The 12,527-nt window shown below is 52.6% G+C and overlaps 1 long non-coding RNA gene across 1 annotated transcript in view; it reads right to left on the reverse strand.

Moving 5' to 3' along the window:
• LOC110406254 overlaps positions 683-12,527 on the reverse strand; it is a 106,626-nt gene continuing 94,781 nt past the window's right edge. The window contains exons 6-7 of the long non-coding RNA XR_002443368.1: positions 2,033-2,125; positions 683-1,952 (exon numbers count right to left, since the gene is read on the reverse strand). This is a non-coding gene — a long non-coding RNA (uncharacterized LOC110406254). The remainder of the gene's footprint in view (positions 1,953-2,032; positions 2,126-12,527) is intronic.

Genomic DNA, 12,527 nt, shown 5'->3' on the forward strand with positions numbered 1-12,527 from the left:
CTTCTGCTGCCTTGATTCTCCTCCCGACTGGTGCAAACAGGATTGGCAGCAATTAGAGCTACTTTTAGCTTGCTTCCAATTAATAGTGTTTTAATACTTGAGATGCACTCACAGCTTAATTGATCTCATCTGATCACCTCATCTGCAGGAGGCAACCCGAGTGGGTGCAACAGGGTGCAAACATCACTACTTCCCTGCTGGGCAGGGTGCAGCACAAGGTTCCCTGGCCCCTCTGCAGTGCTATGCAACTGGATCCAGTGCAGTGCTATGCAACCAGACCCAGAGCTGTGTAGCACTGTGCAAACCGATCCAGAGCTGTGCAGCACTGTGCAATCCAATCCAGAGCTGTGCAGCACTGTGCAATCCGATCCAGCCCTGTGCAGCACTGTGCAATCTGATCCAGCCCTGTGCAGCACTGTGCAATCTGATCCAGCCCTTTGCAGTACTGTGCAATCTGATCCAGTGCTGTGCAATCGGATTCAATACTGTGCAGTGCTGTACAATCTGATCCAGTGCAGCTCTGTGCAAATGCCACCCAACGGCGTGCAGCGCAACGTGATACTGTGCAATGCAATCTAATCCAATCCAATCCACTCTTCCCTCATGGCGTCTCTCTTCCTCCCCCAGTCCCAGAGCTCAGGCTGCCACTGTGCCCCCCCTGCCCCCACCAGAGCTGCTCACACCCAACATTCCCATCCCACCACCGGGCTCCATGCCCCCCAGCCACCCCCACCTCACCCTAGGCTGCACAGCAGTTGGGTGTCACGGCGAATCACGCCCAATCCAAGGGCTGACAGAGATGTATTTTTAGGCACTGCGGCACGATTAAGTCTTCTTGTTAGTCTCAGGAGGAGAAAAAGGTTGTTGGTTTACTTGCAAATGCTTGAGGTAATTCTCTAATGGCTCCCCCACCATTACGCAGACACTGTTTTCAATCTCTTATCATATGTAATCCCTAATGATTTCTCTGTTATGTCCTGTTTTATTAAAGCGCCATTGAACTATAGCCTATTGATTTAGATTTCACAGACAATTGAAATTTAAATTGACTCCAAATTGAATGTCTCCATGCAATCTGTGTTCTGTACTAAAGATAGATAAAATGCTTCTATTTTTGATAACAACTTCCAGCGGAGGCACATTTTAATTTCAAAAAGTGTGGAAGGAAGCCGTGATTGCCGCGGCAATGTCGGCAGCACCCCCTGACCCTCACGAGCATCACTGGTGGCCCAGGGCAGGGAGAAGGTGGGCACAGCCATGGGGTGAGCACCCCACTGGGTCCCAGAAGTCGGCCAGGTTTTGTATGGGCAGCCAGGTGAGCACAGCCATCCCACCTCCGTCCCCAGGAACACGGCTGCGTCGGTGTAAATAATAAAGAGTTACAGGCTGCTATCTGACACAGATTGCACTTCTATGCCTCCCGCCAGTAATAATGTCCGCCTTACAGCCGACCTTAATGCCAGCGAAGATAATTCTTCCCACGCAATGAACTGTTTATTGGCTGATGGATGCAGCACGGCCATGCAAGGCGATCCGCCCCGACATGCAGCAGGGCCACCATGGCCAGAGCATCCCATGGTAGCACCTCGACAAGGCAGGGTGACACTGCCCATACAGTGGGGTCAGGGAGCTCTGAGAGCCACTGCAGGCCTCCTTGCTGTGCCAAATCCCTGTGCACCCGTTCCCAAAGAGCTGCAGGGCACTGCAATGGGCTTCAAATGGCCCCAGCACGTGCACGCATGGCAATGTATGTGCACGTGGCAGGACGGGGGCTGATGAAGTGTGCTGTGTTCCAGGCTTTTACAGGCATTTACATTTAATCTCTAATTTAACTTTCCTAGCAGGAATACTTCACAGCTGAAGAATGTTTTCCCCAAGCCTTGAGTCTCATTTCTGACATTTCACCTGTCATATCATGTGCTTTTCAAGGGTGCGAAATGGCAGCTTGTCTCCTTAGAAGAAATGGACACACTGTTTGTCAATGAGATGGTCACTGGGCGCAGTCCCCTGCTCATTAAGAAATGAAACTCACCTCAAATGATGGTTTCAGCAAACGAGGTGCCTTGCTGCATCTTCCCACCTGCAGCCATGGGCAGGGTCCATGTGGGGGCCAGCAGCTCCAGAGCTGTGAGGACAAGGATGAGGATGAGGGTGAAGACAAGGATGAGGATGAGAATGAAGTTGAGGTTGACGATGACATTGAGAATGAAGATGAAGACGACGATGAGAAGAAGGGTGAAAAAGAGGATGAGTTCTGGCCAGTGAGTGGCATCATGCAGCCCTGGGCACTTTGCTGCTGCCAGGGCATGGCCATGCAGCTCATCTCACCCTACTTGGTGCTGGGAAGGACTGCCCACCTCAACACCTCTGCTTAAAACAGAAAATCTCGCATCTTTAAAGCCCACCTAAACTCCTACAGCCAGAGCTGTCACCTAATTTATCAGGTTACTGCGGTTTTCTAAGAATGATAGACAGTAATTAAAACTAAGCTAATAACCTCCTCACTCTTGACATTTCTACAGGGGTTTTGTTCACCATTATCTACATATAGATTAAAAATTGTAATTGGACCAGAGATGGGGTTAGAAAAATCAACCACCTTCCAACTGATAGTTTGCTGGTGAGTGACACTTTGAAATTTTATTTAATCTGAGAAAATTGAGTTGGACTCAAGTAAAGTTGAGTTATCGTGAAGTACCTGCGCTGGTTAGGAAATGCACTTCACTGCCCAACCAAGGCACCCAGTGCTGCTCCAGCCCTCCTGCAGCCCAAGGCAGAGCTGTCCCTGTGTTATTTACAGCGATTTTTATCCCAATCCGTGGCAATTCGTGATCACGATAGACACTTAATTATTGCTGCAATAATTATTATAACATGGTATTAGTAATGGAGTAATGACAGCATTTATTTTAAACCGTGACATATTAACTAAGCGGGGCAGTATTAATTGCAATGGTGAATTATCCTCATAGACACTATTTCAATTATTGTTTTGTCACTATTACGTTTATGACAGTAATAATTACATATCTAATATACTCATTATTGTTAGATATACAGAATAAGTCTGAATAAATGCAGCAATTAAGGGATAATGTTCCTGGTGGGGAGTTGAGGAGCAATAAACGACTTTCGTGGCTGCTTGTAGAGCTGGAGCAAAGCAGGGACCCTCCTGGTTGCAGAGGACACGATGGCTGCTGCTGGGTGCCCCCAGGACCTGGGTCCCCACAGCCCCACGGGTCCTTGCAGCCCCATAGCCATGCTGGATCCATGCTGCTCCCCGGAGCCAGGCCCCACTCAGCAAAGAGCTTCTCCTTATGCTGCTTTTCTCTCCCTCATCTGTGTTTCTCTAATTTTATCTCTAAGGAAATGAGATCAGCTCCAGCAGCATCCCCAGCCGGTTTCAGCAAGCACCCTGGGAGCAGGGATCACCAGCACCGGTGCCTCCAGGGGGTGTTCCTCTTTTCAAAGCCCAGCTCTTGCCAAGGGGAAAGGAAATAAGTGGTTTGTTAATGGAAAGCTTTGCTTAATGCTCAATATTTAAGACACTATAACCGCTTTCCTCCTTTTCTGTGCCTCTAACAAAAGCCTAATGAGATTTTTAACGTTAATTATTGCCAGGGGGCTGAGCCAGAGTGAGCCCTGGCATCTGAACCCCTTTTGCTAAAGGCTGGTGGCTGCAGCTCAGTGCACCCCTCCGTCCCCGGGCCTCAGGACCCCGGCCGTGCCCACCCTGCTTGCACACAGCACACAGCACAAGGCGTTGCAGGGTGCAGCGTTGCAGCACGCGGTGCTGCGGTGCACGGGCTCGCGGCATGCAACCGTGCAGGGTTGCAGCGTGCAGCGCTGCAGCGTGCAGCCCGGCGCAGAGCAGCAGCAGTGTCCCCACACGGTGTCCCTCTTCCCCCGCCGCATGCCGCCTCCCGCCCTGCCGCCGCCGCCGCCATCCATCACCGCCGCCCGCTGCTCCTCTCGCAGACAATGAGGGAAAAATCGGCCCTTTCAGGAGAGCCACTTTGTTGTTTATACAAAGGAGTTTGGCTGTTAACACATGTAAGGTAATGGGATCCCCCACCGGCTGCTTCCAGGGCCTTGCGCAGGGTCTGCCTGATGGATTACCCGCACCATTCATCTAAATTATGTCACAGGCAATAAGCAACTTGCTTAATCTGTCTAAATGAAGGGCCCGGTTGGCTGCCGCCGCCACGTGCTCGCCGCTCCCTTCCTCACGCCTCCGGCAGCGCAGCCATGCCCAGCCCCATAGCACCGCGGTGCTCAGCCCCTGCCCCACGGCACTGCACTGCTGCACGGCCACAGCCCCTGTGCTGCTCCCAGTACCAAAAAAAAAAGCCAAGGAAAAGGATAAAGGGGGTACCAGGAGGCAGCGACAGCCACCGACCAGGACCTGTTTCTATTTGCTTTACATCTTCTTTTGTGTTTGTCAGTATTTGAAAGGAATGCAGGCTTCCAACGAACACGATTCTTAGAACGTTTTTGAAGTTTTAGAACTCAGTGAACGTTAAACGGTGGTGCTTAGGGCCAAATTAGTCGTCCTAGTAACTGGGCTACTCACAAATGCTAATCATAGAATGGCTTAGCTTGGAGGGGACCTTAAAAACCATCCCCCTTCCATAGGCTGGCTGCCCCTCCACAAGCTCAGGCTGCCCGGGGCCCATCCATAGCCTTGGGCACCTGCAGGGATGCACCACTCTTAACTCTCTGGGCAGTCTGTTCCAGTGCCTCAATATCTCTGAGTAAAAAAATCGTGGGGGACACTGCTCTATTGCAGCAGTTTACACTGCCTCATTGCCTTGCCGCTAAAATGCATCTCCATTCCAGATAATGAGATGCTGGGGTTGAGGTGCAGAGAGGAGCTGGGCACTGGCAGCCCCATTGCCTCTGAGAGCTCCCCAGAGTCCCCAGCAGCAACCAGCAGTCACTACAAGGCCGGGGTAACAGTGTCCTTGAGGAGATGGAGAAAGAAGGAAAAACAACAGAGAGGAGCAGCTTCTCCCCTTATATGGTGTCCAGGTGACAGCTAGGGGGCAGACAGATTGACAGCCAAGTGGACCCCATAGTGGTTGGGTAGTAGGAAGAATTTCTTCTCCGAAAGAGAAGTCAAGGACTGGCACAGGCTGCCCAGGGAGTGGTGGGGTCAACATCCCCAGGGGTGTTTAAGGAAAGGGTGGATGGAGTACTTCGGGACATGGTTAGAAGGCATATTGGCAGTAGGTGGACGGTTGGACTGGATGATCTTAGAGGTCTTTTCCAATCTTAATGATTCTGTGATTCCATGGTGGTTGACTTTCTGACTGATGACAGTGGATGAACCCTGTTACAGCCACCTACAGTTGAGCAGCTCCAGGTGATCACCCAATCAAACATTCAAACTGTTGCAAAGCAAATTGTCTAATAAGGCAAGGGACCTGCTAAGCAATTTGTCTTCTGTCTATCCTAATGGTGTAATGCGATGGAAAGCACAGCAGTAACAACAAAGTAGCAAAGTCCTTGGCTGCAGCAAGTGAGCACTTGCTCAACAGCAAAAGCCATGGGGACAAAAGCAAAAGAAAGACACTGCTTACCTTCAGAAGGCCTCAGATAGGCAGGAATCTCCAGCAAGATACCATCACCTCTACTGCCAACCCTTAAATGAGGTCTGGGAAGGGGTGGATCCTGGCTCCACCCTGCCTAATCACCCAGTGCATTGCATGCACCTGAGTCCCTCTGGGTTGGCCCTGCCTTCCCACCAGGTCCTCAATCACTGCTTCATGCTGTAGCTTAGCATTTCCGCTACAAATGGATATTTTTTTAAAAACATTGTTTTATGTGGGAATGCAGAAATTATTACAAGTAATTAATGCCATTTCGATTCAAATCTCGGCTTGGGCTTGACATATTTTGCATACTTTCAGTGCGTGTAGCAAGTCAGCTCATGAAAATGCAGCAGCTCACGAGCTCAGGGAGGAGTGGAGGTTGTCTAAAGCAGCGTAAAACTGCTTTGCTTTAGCACGAGAAGGGGGGGGATCTGACACCACGGGCATAGATTTTGTCTCATTAGGGAGAGGCAAGGAGAGGCTCTGCTCTGCACAGGGCCCAGCTGTCCAACTTGGCACCGATGGTGAAGGAGCATTTTGCATTGCAACCTTGTTCCTTGTCCATCCTTCACGTGTGCTCAGGCACTGGTGGCATCGAAGCACGTGTTTTCCCACCCCATCTCCAGTGCAGGTGTGTTTCAGCAGAAAGTGCCCAGGGATGCTGGCTGCCTGCTCCCGGGGACACCCACCCCACGCGCAGCCCCGTGCAGTGGATGCGCCGAGCAAGAGCAGGACAAACCCATCCCATTGATGCAGGGATGGCTGGGCTGCAGCACAGAGGCACGACAGCAGCAGAGCTGGGAGCTGCAGCGCGGGGCAGCACCGCGGATCTGCCGCTGACAATCAGCTGGGATCTTGTACCGCTGCTTCGTGCATCGCGCCCCGTACGCGGCATCTCAATACCAGATCTTATTCTTTCTATTTGTCTTGTTTGAAAGCCCCTGTGTAAGAGACAATTTTTTAACTGCAAGATGGATTGCCTGGGGCTGTGCGACAGCAGGGCAGGGAGACAGGGGATGATGGATAACGTACAAATGATCGGAGGACAGGCCGCACAAATTCCAGTGGAGGAAAAAATGCTCCCAGCCGCCCGGTAACTCCCTGCTGTGGTCAGTGCGAGCAGGTGGCTGCTGGGCTCCAGGAGGTGGTGGGGATGGACACGGACCTGTGTCCCTGGGGTGCCACCACGTCTGGACAGGGTTGGGGTTGACCTGGGAGCAGCAGGGAACCGCCACTGGCTGCACCGTACCGAGGTGGGGAACCCCTCTTGCTGCTGTGTCCCCCGTGCCAGCCTTCATGCGCCCACACTGAGGACACGGGGCTGGCACCACCCAAGTCACAACTACTGCAATCCCAGCACTGTGAGCTGCCAGCAGAGCTGCGCTGGGCTCCAGGCTTCCTCCTCCGTCTCATTAATCCTGATTTACAGAAAAAGGCAGCGGGCTGGGGATGCTTAGCGGGCTGGCCAGGCCGCTGATCTGCCTTTGCTGAAGCCAACGGTGCCCCCGAGACGAGGCCACACTGAATTATTCAAACCAGCATCGAGGAAGGGGAGCAGCAGGCAGCGGCGTGGCAGCACGGTGCCGTTGTTCCTGGCTGCACCTGGGTGTGCAGCCACAGCCCACGGCCGGCGCTCGACCCAGGGACGGGCGTTCGCCATCCATCTGCGCACCGAATACAGATGTTAGCACCTTATTACACCTCTGTTCAGCTATTTTTCAACTTAAAGGGCTAATAATGCCTTAGTGAAACTGTTTAATTACAGGAAATGTCTTTTATTAAACATAATTACCATATGGTCGCGAAGCACTTATGGCCACATTCATTACGTGGGGAAGGAAAGCTTCTCTGGTGACACCGGCGGTGTCGCTTGTGCGGCTGCATTGCCATTATTTCTTGAAAAGAAAAGGAATGTGATGGCCTCGGGGCACCCAGGCTGCCACCCCATGCAGTGGCAGCACAGCTCAGCACTGTCCCTGCGGTGGCACAGCACTGTCCCTGTGGTGGCACAGCTGTCCCCGCTGTCCCTGGTGCCACCAGGCAGTCAGACAGGAGCAGGTGATGTGTGTGACGCCAACTCCCTGCGTGGGGGGGGAACAGCCACAGCCGAGCCCCCTCCCAGGATCCTGTTGCACGCTGGTCAGCAGCGGCCAATTAATCTATTACCTAGAGATACATTTTCCATTAGCTGCCGAATCACTGACTTCAAAGCAATTAGCACAAGTAATGAACTTCAGCGCTGCAGAAGTGAACGGAGTCGTTAACTCCTTCTCCTCCAGATGAGGCAACCAGAGACGGGGGCCCCCTGGACCTGGGTCTCGACCCCCCCAGGAGGCAGATGAGGGGCCCCTCATGCACAGCGTGGGCATCGTCCTGCGGTACCCTGAGTGAGGCTGGGGCTGCTTTGCACCCGGTGTCCTCAGCGAGGCTGGCTGCAAAGCTGGAGGAGAGCAAACCGCGCTCATTTTTCAGCCATCTCAATTTAACCTGCAATTAAGTTTATTAATTGTGTATATCAGTGATGAAATGGAGACACACGACCGCCAAAGGCCGTCCCAGCCGGCATCCATCTCCCATCCCTCCCAACCCTCACATGGGGCAGCCCTCTACTGCCGGGGGAGGAGCAGCTCCCGTCTGCCACCATGTCATCGTGTCACAGGCCCCACTGCCACCCACCCTGTTCTGGGCAGCACGCCGAGCCCAGGGGACGTTTCCATGACCCTGACCAAACCATGGACAGAACTCCTTTGGCTGAAGCCCTTGTCAGACAGGGATGGGGACTGCCGGACCTGCAGCTCTCTCTCCGCCACATCCCGCATGGCTGGGGAGCTCTGCTGCTCTGCATTGGTGATCCCAGGTTCTCTTTCCATTTGGAGCTGCGCTAATTGCTCCTGTTTGTGCTTTACCCCCCGGCAGCTGTTGCCGATAGTATTCATCAGACGCAACATCATAATCCATTTGCGCTAACGAACCGCTCCGCGAGGCGCTGCTCCGCTCCGGGAGCAATGAACCCGGATGGGCTGAGGAGGAGAGGGGCGGTGCGAGCGCGGGTGGGTGGGAGACAGCTTGTAGCACCCACAGAAAAGCCAAACACGATGATTATTCATCATAAATAGACAAAGCCTGTTAATTGCAGCATTAACCTTGCAGCGCTGAAAAGTCCCCCAGCCCGGTTTGCATCTCGGCTAATTAACGGCCCGGCCCCGCTCCCCACCGCTGTCATTGCGGGGCTCCGGTTGGGGATCCGGGGCTGCGGGCACACAGCAGCACCGCTGACAGTTTCTCCTCCTGGTGCTAGCCGAGGTTCAGCCCTATTAGCGGTTTGCTGATCTTCATGGCCCTGGGTGAAGCCAGAGGCTGAAAACTCCTCATTTAACCGGTGCCAGGATCCCTGCACACGGTGATTAGCCCTCCGCGCAGAGTGCTGCCTGTTGGTTAGATGATGCCTTGCCCTTTTGTTCTGATTGGGCTTAGGTTTTTGCCACTAAAAAAAAAAAAAAAAAAAACCAGACAAGAGACAAGAGTGTAAAAACGAAGATGCTCAGGGGCTTGCTGCATAATTTGCACTAACTGGCTCCCGGCCCCCCCCGGCGCAGGGGCTGCTGCCACATCTTTCCGACAGCCTCCGGCTCTGCGGGCACGCAGCCGGCTGCGGGCGGGTGCCTACGTGTGCGGTTTTGCTCGCTGCAATCAGGGCTGTGGTGGCAATGAGGATCTGCCCTCGGGACCCCAGCGGGTGTCTGCATTGCACGCCTCACCCCGCTGTGGTTTCTGCAATGCCCACTGGGTGCTGGGCATGGTGTCTTTCAGCAGCGGCTGTTTTACAGAGCGCATCGCCGCTGGTTTTGGTGAGCACCCCAGCAGTCGCACCTCGGGGATGCGAGGCCGGTCCCAGCCCAGGGAGCTCACTCATTCTTTCCATGACGTGCAATTTGTGAACATCTGGTTAACATTTTCTAAATGAAAAGAGCTCTTCTTTGTTAAAAAATGGCTTTTTTTTTTCTTTTTTCAAAATTGCTGGGATAAGGGAAAAAATCGTGTGTTGTTTTCTTTTCCCCCCCAAAATTACTCTACGTTTAACCTGGCTTCCCCAAGGAACCTGCTTAAGCAACCAGAAACCACTTGTCAGAGTTCCCCCATGACACCCTTTCCTATGCAGCACCCACTCCTGGGGACGTGGCCCCAGTGGAGGCTGGGCTGGAGGAGCAACAGCCGCCCCTTAGCCTTGGGTGTTGTGTTGGGGAGGGGTGCAGGACATGGATTATGGGTTGAGTGGGTGCAAGAGGTGAGGGATGGGTGAGTACGGAATACGGGTGACGGCTTGGGTGGGTCAAGAGGTGGGCAGTGGGTTGGGTGCAGGACATGGGTGATGGGTTGGGTGAGTGCAGGAGGTGGGTAAGGGGTGAGTACGGGACATGGGTGATGGGTTGGGTGGGTGCAGGAGGTGAGCAGTGAGTTGGGTGGGGCTGTGGGCGTCCCCCAGCAGGGCTGTGCCCATTGAGTCCCTGCCATGTGGCCAGGGCCTGGGTGGCTCCACAGCTCCCGTGGCACATGGAGACAAGTGGACAACCACTTGCACTGTGGGGATGGCACTGCTTGCCCAGAGCCCTCCTTCCCTCGGAGGACGCCGGGCCAGCTGCTGGCTGCCCGCAATAATGGGATTCAGGAGGTGTCTACGGCGGGGGGGGGAGTTTGCATTTTTTTCCCTTCAAATTTCCATACCTTGGATTTGATCGGGCCCTCTGGGGACCGCAATGCCGTTTGATCTCATTTTGTGTTCCATTTCTGATGTTACACCTTGTCATGGCGTATTAAGTGCCATCAAGCTCCGTAATGCAGTGACACGAGAACCTGATGCTACATGATCGACAAAAATATGCCGCTCCCCCGAGAGATGCTGACAGTGTCATATCTGCTGCCTCCTCCCGCCATGTGCAGGAGGCACAGACCCGCTTTCATGGCAGCTCCTCGCTTTTGCCTGTACATCTGAGTGGGGAAAAGTTGAATTTCGTTAAATCTGATGTCCTGGAGCCTGACACCTGCATAAAATGAGGCCCCCAATTAAAGGCAGGAGCTGCACTCACGGGTGCTCACCCAGCCCAGCGGTGAGGAGCAGAGCTCTGGGCTGCGGGTGCTCCCAACGCAGGAACGCACCGCGGTGCTGCAAATTCTGCAAAAAAAAAAAACCCAAGACAAATGCATGTGACAGAAGGCAGCAGGGAGTCCTCCCCAGGACATCCCCCAGCAGCATCCCCACTACTGCCCAGCCGGGAGAAGTGATGCGGGTAGCACGGAGAGCTGGACGCAACGCCCAACCCCACGGGGCTCGCGTCCGCCATCATCGCCCCTGTTTCACTTCGCAGGGATTCCTTGGCAATCGCAGGCGTGCACGCTGCCTGATTTTCATGGTGAGATGCTACACGAGTGCCTCTCTCCGCAGCGATTCCCGGCTCAGCCAGAGCCCCCGCGTCAGCCGCGGTGCACGACGCTCCGACGCGGCGAATGCGGCGTGCCGAAGTAATTCCGAGTGAGATCCCCAGGGATTTATGTCAAGGACAAAATAGTGTATCCCATGGGTAAATATAGTTAGCACAGCTGCATAACAGAATTTATTTCTTGTTTGCGATATCATTTTTAAAGTATGGCATAGGGAAAGCTTTAAAAATGAAATTATAGCGTGCAATAAAAAAAGCTCATAGGCACTGTATTCAAATTATGCAACAGTAATATGCCGAGTTCATAAATAAACATCTCTTATTAACCCTTCTCGTAGCAAAACGGTATTTTTCCCTTGAAATAAACAGTCAGAATGATTTGCCGGGGAAAACGTCAGCCCAGGATGGCTGCCAAGGGCTGGGTTCCTCATGCCGTCCTGCTTGGTGCCCACCTCAGCACATGGGCACCTGGGTATCACCGTGCCCAGCAGCACCCAACAGCCCCCGGCCCCACAGGAGCTCGCATGGCCGTGGCTGCCGTCCCACAGCAGCCCCACACCTTCCCCCAGCCCTCCCCGAGCTATTAGGAGAAGCTCAGCTAATCAATTTTGTTTGCACATGCGAGCAAAGGCGCTGTCATTTCATTAGCTCAAGTAAAGGACTCGGCACACTTTGTGCGGCTTCAATAATTCTCTTTAAAGTTATTGAGAAATGTATGCTTAATTATATTTGCATATGAAAAATAGGGTCTAATTAGTTTGATTGATTATTATTTTAACCTTAATGACATTTTGAGTATCTGTCCCAACTAATAGCAAATGTATCTCTAATAAATCACGAATTTTTATGGCGTGGTCTTTCGAGCTTCCTTTTGAAATATATTATATTAATACACCAGAATGTATTGAAACTGAAACAAGTCAAACAACTGCTCATTTATTAAACTGTTTAAATGTCAGCTTTATACAAGAGTAATACTGCAGGAAATACGTTCCTCTGAAAGACATCTGTAGGCCAGGGATACTCAAAATATTAGTTATTTCACCGAAATATATTAAGGAAATAAAAATTCAATTATGTCATTTATTGCACTAAATAAATTTATATCGACTGGCATAAATGTTTTGAATTAGCAGATGTGCTTTCCTGCAAACTCTCGCATTTCCCGCTGCCGATCTGCGGCGGTGCAGGAACAGATGTGGGTTCAGGTTGGAGCCAGGCGCTGCCCGGGGTCCCAGCCCCGTGCCCCCAAGTTGTAGGGTGAGCCCCCCAAGCTGCAGGGCGTGCCCCCAGCACTGAGGTGCCCCCCAGCCCCATAGCGGGTTCTGCTGGGCTGCAACCCGTATGCTGCGGCGGCGGCCCTGCCATCAGCGCCTTAATTAGAAATTAGGATAGTCACGTTGGCATAAATTAAATCAGACTAAAGATGATTAACAAAGTAATGCAAGAAATCATTAAATTAAACCACGGTGCCAAGTCCACTGCTGATCTATCACAA

This window comes from Numida meleagris, chromosome 14, assembly GCF_002078875.1.
Source record: "Numida meleagris isolate 19003 breed g44 Domestic line chromosome 14, NumMel1.0, whole genome shotgun sequence".
Classification (NCBI taxonomy): Eukaryota; Metazoa; Chordata; class Aves; order Galliformes; family Numididae; genus Numida; species Numida meleagris.